Genomic DNA, 7513 nt, shown 5'->3' on the forward strand with positions numbered 1-7513 from the left:
ATCAAACGACGTATTGCATTAGGCAAATCTGCTGCACAAGACCTTTTTAAAGTGTTGAACAGCAAAGATGTCAGCTTGTGGCCTGACCCAAGCCATGGTGTTTCCAATAACCTCATATGCATGCGAAAGCTGGACAGTGAATAAAGAAGACCATAGAAGAATTGATGCTTTGAACTTGAAAGTGCCATGGGCACTTACAAGTGCCAATAGATTGGTTTTGGAAGAAGTGCAGTGCTCCTTGGAGGCCATGATGGCCAAACTTCGTCTCTCATACTTCGGACATACTGTTAGGAGGGACCAGTCACTGGAGAAGAATATCATGTTTGGTAAGGTGGAGGATCAGAGAAAAAGAGGAAGACCCCCAACAAGATGGATTGGCCACGTAGCAGCATTGATGGACTCAAGTGTGGTGACAGTAGTGAGAATGGCCCAGCATCGGGCAGTGTTTCGTTCTGCTGTGCATAAGGTCGCTATGAGATGGTACCGACTCGATGGCACCTAGCAACAATAACAACATAGACTGCCACAACAATGAACAAATCTGTCTTAGAAGAAGTACTTTTAGCATTAGAAGTGAGGATGGGAAGACTTTGTCTCAAGTACTTTTGACATGTTATCATCACAGTCGACTCATGCTTGTTAAGTAAAGGGTTAGCAAAAAAGAGGAAGACATTCAATGAGACAGACTGACACAGTGGATGCAAAAATGAGCTCAAATATTGTGAGGACCAAGCAGTGACAATTACTCAATGTCACTTAATAACAATAAGAATGGCTTTCAAAAAGTTTGTGTAAAAATTCCATTATCTTTCAATTTCATTCATCCACGAACTTTTAAAAATCCCTTCATATATCTGGGAGTTTTAGAAATAAAATATGTAGCAAAAGGAAATACACACCTTGTTATTAGGTACCATTGATTCAGCACCGACTCATAGTGACCCTATATCCAACAGAATGAAACACTGCCCAGTCATGGGCCAACCACACAATCATTGCTATGCCTGAGCCCATCGCTGCTACTACTGTGCCAATAAATCTTGTTGGGGTCATTCCTCTTTTTCTCTGACCCTCCACTTTACCAAACATGGCATTCTTCTCCAGAGACTGGTCCTCCTGGTAATATGACTGAACTATGAAAGATGAAGTTTGGTCATCTTAGCTTTCGAGGAGCATTCTGGCTGTACGTCTTCCAACACAGATCTGTTTGTTCTTATGGAAGTCCATGGTACTTTTCAATTCTCCTCCATCCCATAACTCAAATGCATCAACTCTTCTGTGGTCTTTCTTATTCACTGTCCAACTTTCATATGCATATGAGGTTATGGAAAATGCCATGGATTGAGTCAGGTGGATGTAAATACCCAATTCAGTTTAGGTTGAATTGAACAAGTTCTAGTGTTTATTGGGAAGAAGGCAAAGAGGCAGGATGGGGCACAAATTAAAGAAAAAGACCAGGTTAACATTTTAAGCTTCCTCTTCCATCTCATTTTCAATGAGAACCAAAGTGCTCACACAGTAAATTTTCCATAGGTATAAATGTGGTAAATAAGAGAAGTCTCAATTGGACAAACAATACAATTTGGAAAGTCAAGATGGACATCACAATCTGATCTCATGGAATGTTTTGCAATGATAACTTTGGAGAAAGGAAATTTAATTGTTTATTATATTTTAGCTTCACCTAGCTTGCTTTAAAAAATAAAACAGTTACATTTTCATAAGAAAACATTAATTCCACAGTTTTACTATCCTAGTCACTGCCTAATATTTCTCATATATGATTTTATAACATCCCTTAGAACACTAATATTCCCACCTTTAATTATTGGTCAAATGAGTTCATTTATCCTTTTTTTTGTTGCTGTTCTAGTACATTTATTAATTAGAAATAGAAAATCATTTCAGTTTTAAGCTGCTAAATGGAATACTGATCATCTAAGTTGCCAAAATTAAGGCTTGCTGTTGTTGCAGAGTGCTGCCGAGTCAGTTCTGACTCATAGAGACCCAGTATACAGTTTCCCAGGAGCAGTTTGTGGTTTTGTATTGTAGACTTTGTGGTTAGCAGTTCAGTGCTTATCCTACAGAACCATACCAAGACTCCAGATTAAATATATGGATGTAAAAATATGACACAATAGTCACACAAGAATATATTTCTGAAAGTTTTGTTCTTTTTTTTCTTTTTATTTGATGGGTTTAAAAGCATACCTTAAAAGAATTGATTTTTATTTTAATAAAAATGTAATCATGTTTCCATACTTTTCATGGGTTGAAATGGTATAATATCTTATAAACTATAAGTTGTTGCATTTCTTTGTTTTGTTTAAAATTTATCTAACTCAAGTTTCCTGAATTAGAATTTTGGTACAGATAACTTTTTAGTCCTCTCTAACGAGCAAGCACAAGAAATAAAGTGTAAAATATGGCAATTAATATGATATTTAAATTGATAAAATATAAGAAAAAAGTAAAGGCAGTTGTAGCAGAATTTTTTTCTTTGTGCAAAGTATGAATTGATTAGGGCTACACTATAATCCTGGAGTCCTGATGTGGTGCTGTAGGATAAGCACTAGACCCTAAGGTCAGTTTGAATAGAAAGGTTGGAGGTTCAGATTCACCAGTTCACCAGTTGCTCCTCAGAAACCCTATACAGGGTTGCTATGAGTTGAAAAGGACTGGGCAGAACTTAAAAACAACAACATACTATAATACTGGTGTAGTACTGGACGACAAGAACTGAACTGCAAGGTCACTTTGAAAGGCAAGGTCAGTGGTTTGAACACTCCAGCCACTTCTCTGGCTTAACAACAACATACTTTTAAAAAAAATGTTTAGTTTAGTAACTTAAATGGTCCTAAAATGCATACAGATTCTAATGTTCTCATAATCTTCTCTAAGCATTTTGCATTTGACCTTATGGAAATAAAATGTCAGAAAAATAAACAATGTAAGCATTATAAAAGCATAAAATTTAAAAGTAATGAAAACCTGTTTCATCTTCTACATTTTTCAGCATGACCACTAAGCAAGTTATTGAGATACTTTATTTTCAGAAGTACTGACGGTGTTTATAAAGAGATGTGTTTCTTCTGTCTGTTTAGTTATGATACTTGGTGCTTTTAAGTTCTTCTTAGTAGAGAAAGTAAAATTTTAAAACATTTTCAATGACATATATTGTCATTATTCTTTCTTTCACTCTCTTACTTCTAATTTCCTCAGTAAGTATTAAACACTTCTTACTTACTGATATTATCAACCTGCTAGTATTCTTCTTTGTACAGAACTCTCCTAGCTGATCTTCACTCTGTGGAAAGCTTAGCAGACTCTGATCAGAGCTCACTTGAAAGACAGCTGATCTTTAGTGCATTGACATCCATGTAAGTGGTTTCTCTCCTTCTACCTCTACTAACTTGGGCATCCTTTATTAAACTAAGAAATTATATACAATTATACTTGTACAAAATGTATATGATTTCTTTTGATGTGTTGATTTGCATTAACAATACTGCTACTTCACGAATGTAGTTTGTAAAGCACTTCCTTAAAATTGTCTTACAATTTTGATTCTAATTTCTGAAGTTTTGGTTACCCCTCTATCTTGTTGCTTTTTGTTCTTAAATAGTTAAAGGGGTGGTGTTTCCAGAGATGCTGCTCAATTGAATAAAAGCAGGTATTACAAATGCAAATGAATACAAATTTAAATAGCAAACCATACCACAGAGAGATTTCAATGTTTTAACCTATAGAGTCTTTTTTAACTCTCACTAGGAAATCCAGTGTTTTACTTTTTTTGAAAAAATTCAGTCAACCTTTTCTTCTTAAAGAACTATTGTGTGGCGCTGTAGGTTAATGCGCCAGACTACAAAGCCGTTTGAACTGCAAGGTTAGCGGTTCAAACTCACCAGCTGCTCCTTGGAAACCCTATACAGGATCGCTATGGGTCGGAATCGACTTGATGGCACTCAACAACAACAACAATGTGAAGATAGCCGTAGGTAGGAAAGTCAGAAATTCTGAGCCCTGAGAGATTTTTTCCCCCAATTTTACAAATCTGTTTAATTTACGTTAAATCAATGAGCAAACTTGTTTTAACATTAATCCTTTTGCGTCCTTCCACTCCTTTAGTTCCAAGAGTACTTCGTAAGCAACCTGCTGCATTTTTTAACTCTGGAATTTAACTGGAAAGGCTCTCCCTAGGAATCCATACCATCGTGAATGCAGACATTATTAGAGCTCCCTTTTCACAATCATTTCAGTATTCTCTTGTCTCTACTCAAAAAAAGACATCTGAATTACAACCTAAACCTCAAAACGAGCAATGAATTCCAGTGATTTACCTAAGCAGCAAACAGGGTTATTGACTCAGTTGCTAGGAGAATTGGGAATCTCTAGTCTGGGTCCAAGAACAAGCATAAAAGCGTTTGTTTATTTTTTGCCAGAGAATGAAAATGACGAAGAGCGCAATTGATCTGTAGGATATTGTGCTATTTCTTCCTTTATTCCCCCAGTTTGGGTGCCAGAGAGCATAGGGCTACCAGGATCTCCATTTTCCCCAAATTCATAAAAGACTAGAAACAGCTTCCGTACCCAGCAGCTGGGCTCCGCTCGGCTGCATCTGCTTTGTTTACCATATAAGTCACACAGGGGGTTCACTCCTCGCCCTCTCCCCCGCTTTAAAATCTAATGCGGTGAGAGGCTGAGAAACATCGCCAAACTCTGGCTCAGCCCCAGTCAACCACAGAAAGCTTCAGAAACCTTATCCCGAGTCTTGAAGAGAAAACATATGTAGCCCAGGGAACCTTTTGAACTCCTAATCCCTTAGGGATGTTCGTCTCCCAAGAGGGAGTCTACTTCCCAGGCAGCTTGAGAAAACTTAACCGAAATCCCAGAAAAGAAGTAAAATGTAGCTGCCCTCAAATGGCGCTCTCAGGCGATACCCCCTTTACCTGGAAAGTTGCAATCTTCTGGTTGAAGGGCGATCAAATGCAAGCACTGGCGGGGCGGGAGCGAAGCCCAGTGAGAGCACGCCCGGCAAATTCTGACGGGCTTTCCTCGGTCGCTGAGTAGTTGTGGAGCATTCCAAGGCAAACGCACGAAGCTGGAGCCCACGCAGTTGGCAGGGAGCTGGGCGGAGGGAGGATGCTCGAAGAGCCTAGCCCTGGGAAACTGGGGAGGGCTGTCAGGAGGAGGAGGTGGGCGAGGGGAAGGAGAACCTCGCCCACCTCGGCCCTCTTCAATCCCTCACAATAAAGTTCGGGTTCCCACGGCTGGAACACGGGCCCTGGGCCCAACGGCTGACGGGCTCTGGGTCCGTTCAGACTACCTTAGGAAGATGTACGTCTCACGCATTGCTCTGCGTGGCAGTGGAGAGACCGGTCACCGGGCAGAACCTGAGCACCGCTCAGCCTCAGACTCGCAAGCTCCGGAATAGCCTCTGACTTCCCGGGCTACTGCTTCCCGTCAGCCAGTTAGGCAGAGAGCTTGCCCAAAGTCTAGCTGCCTAGTCCGAGGCGAGAGCACTCTCCGCGCTCTTAGATGAAAGACAGACACACCTCCAGTCTGGGGCGGGCTCTGCGGGGAAACTGGATTTCAATTCACACCCTAGTCCGGCTTCTGAGCGCCCCGTTCTTTCCCCAGTAAGCAAGCACAGGCACCCAACCCTTCTAAGCGTCCCCACTCCAGTCCTCGAGGTGTCAGACTTGTCCTGCAAGTAAGAGAATTCGGCTTGCCACTGGTGTCAATAATTGATGAGGCTTGGCGTTTGCCCCACATCCACCAAGACCAGTCTAGCAACCAATCCCAGGAAAATCAGTAAATTTCCTAATATTGAAACCCCGAGTTTCTCTGGTTGTAGGTGGAGTGTATGTAAAATTGCGTGTGTGGTGTGTGAGCAATCGCATCCTAGTACTGAGATTTCAGTATAAACGTTATTTCTTAGCCAATCTTTTTGAAGTATGTATGAACATGAAATATATGAAGTGAGAAGTAGAAACGAAAACATATATATATAGTGGCAAAGTAGACAAATTTATTTGTGCTAACCACTCACGAAAGGAGCTGTGGTAGCGTAGTGGTTACGAATCAGGCTGTTAACCCCAAGGTCAGCAGTTCGAAATTACCAGTTGTTCCGCGGGAGAAAGATGAGGTTTTCTGCTCCCATGAAGATTTACAGCCTTGGAAACTCTGTACAGGGTCTCTGTGAGTCGGAACCGACTCCATGGTACTTAACAACAACAACCACTCAGGAAGGCTTGGTAATCACAATCAGAGTCCCCTTTTGCAAGAGAAAGACTTGGCAGTCAATTGGTAAAAATAGAGTGACCTCCACAGGGAATTTTGTTGTAGTTGTTAAGTACTGTTAAAGTAGTACCGACCTGTAGCGATTCTGCATAGGATTTCCAAGGAGCAGCTGGTTAGCTTGAACCACCAACCTTGCAGTTCAAATGACTTTGCAGTCTGGCACATTAACCAAACCCTTCTCAACATGCTGTTTCTACGTGATTTCCTTCTCTTTCCTATCGCAGTACTTGAGCAGCTTGTCTTCTATTGCATCTCAGAAGACTCCTGCTTCAACTTTGCACTTGTGAACATCTGAGCACAAGCCCCTCTCCTGTCCCGGCCCCTCACTGTTAAACCTTGCTTTAAGGGCTGCCCGGAGGACCAGTTCTTTCCGCGGAATACTGACCAATGCAATCAAGGGTAACAGGCAAGCTGGCACACAGGCTCCAAAGTACAAAATCAAAACATTTTCTTCTTGATCATCTTATTTCAATCCACATCTGCCTCTTGCCTTCTGAGTCTTTCACACCAGTTGAGGTTTTGAAAGTATTTGCTTGAGTAAAGAGGATATTACAAGCCACCTCCCAGTGGGATGATCCCCACTTTTTTATTATTATAATATATTTTTAAATTTCTCCCTAACTTTATGCTCTTCTCATTGGTTCAGCCTTAGGCCCTATTACAATTCTTTAACAGGACTCCTTCCAAAATACTCCAGCCCACTGATTTGACTCTGTTTTCTGTAATTCCTCTCCAGAAAACTAAGGAGCTAACCCAGCAGGAAGGAGCAACAAAAGGATCTTTTTCTTTCCGAATCTTTTTACACTGCCACAAAAGTTCATTAGTATTAAGCTGCCCTTTATTTTCCTAACATTATCAATGCTTGGGGTCCTGGTGTGGCACTATAAGATAACCACAACCTCAAAGGTTCAAACTTACCAGTCACTCCTACTTATGAGTCAGAATTGACTCTATGGAACTTAAAAACAACAAAACATTGGGTTGTATAAAATATACAAGGACATATCTATTTTTTTATTATTTTTAATTTAAGGTTTTTATTGTGGATTGAGTAAAAGTTTACAGGGCACATTATCAGTTTCACATTCAACAGTTCATATACCTTGTTTAATTACATTGATTATAATCCCCTCCGTATACCATCAGTTAACAGTATTTCTCTCTATCCACTTTAGCTTTTTAAAAAACACACAAACAACAACAAAAAAAA

At 40.3% G+C, this 7513-nt stretch overlaps 1 protein-coding gene across 4 annotated transcripts in view; it reads right to left on the reverse strand.

The window, feature by feature from the left end:
• The window catches only part of TRPC4 (transient receptor potential cation channel, subfamily C, member 4), a 448068-nt gene extending 442913 nt beyond the window's left edge, over positions 1-5155 (reverse strand). For all 4 annotated transcript variants that reach the window (XM_006837666.1, XM_006837664.1, XM_006837668.1 and 1 more), the window contains exon 1: positions 4950-5155. The gene's annotated coding sequence lies outside the window, so the exon portion shown is untranslated. The remainder of the gene's footprint in view (positions 1-4949) is intronic.
• Positions 5156-7513: the final 2358 nt, after the last annotated feature.

Source organism: Chrysochloris asiatica, unplaced genomic scaffold (genome assembly GCF_000296735.1).
Source record: "Chrysochloris asiatica unplaced genomic scaffold, ChrAsi1.0 scaffold00022, whole genome shotgun sequence".
Classification (NCBI taxonomy): Eukaryota; Metazoa; Chordata; class Mammalia; order Afrosoricida; family Chrysochloridae; genus Chrysochloris; species Chrysochloris asiatica.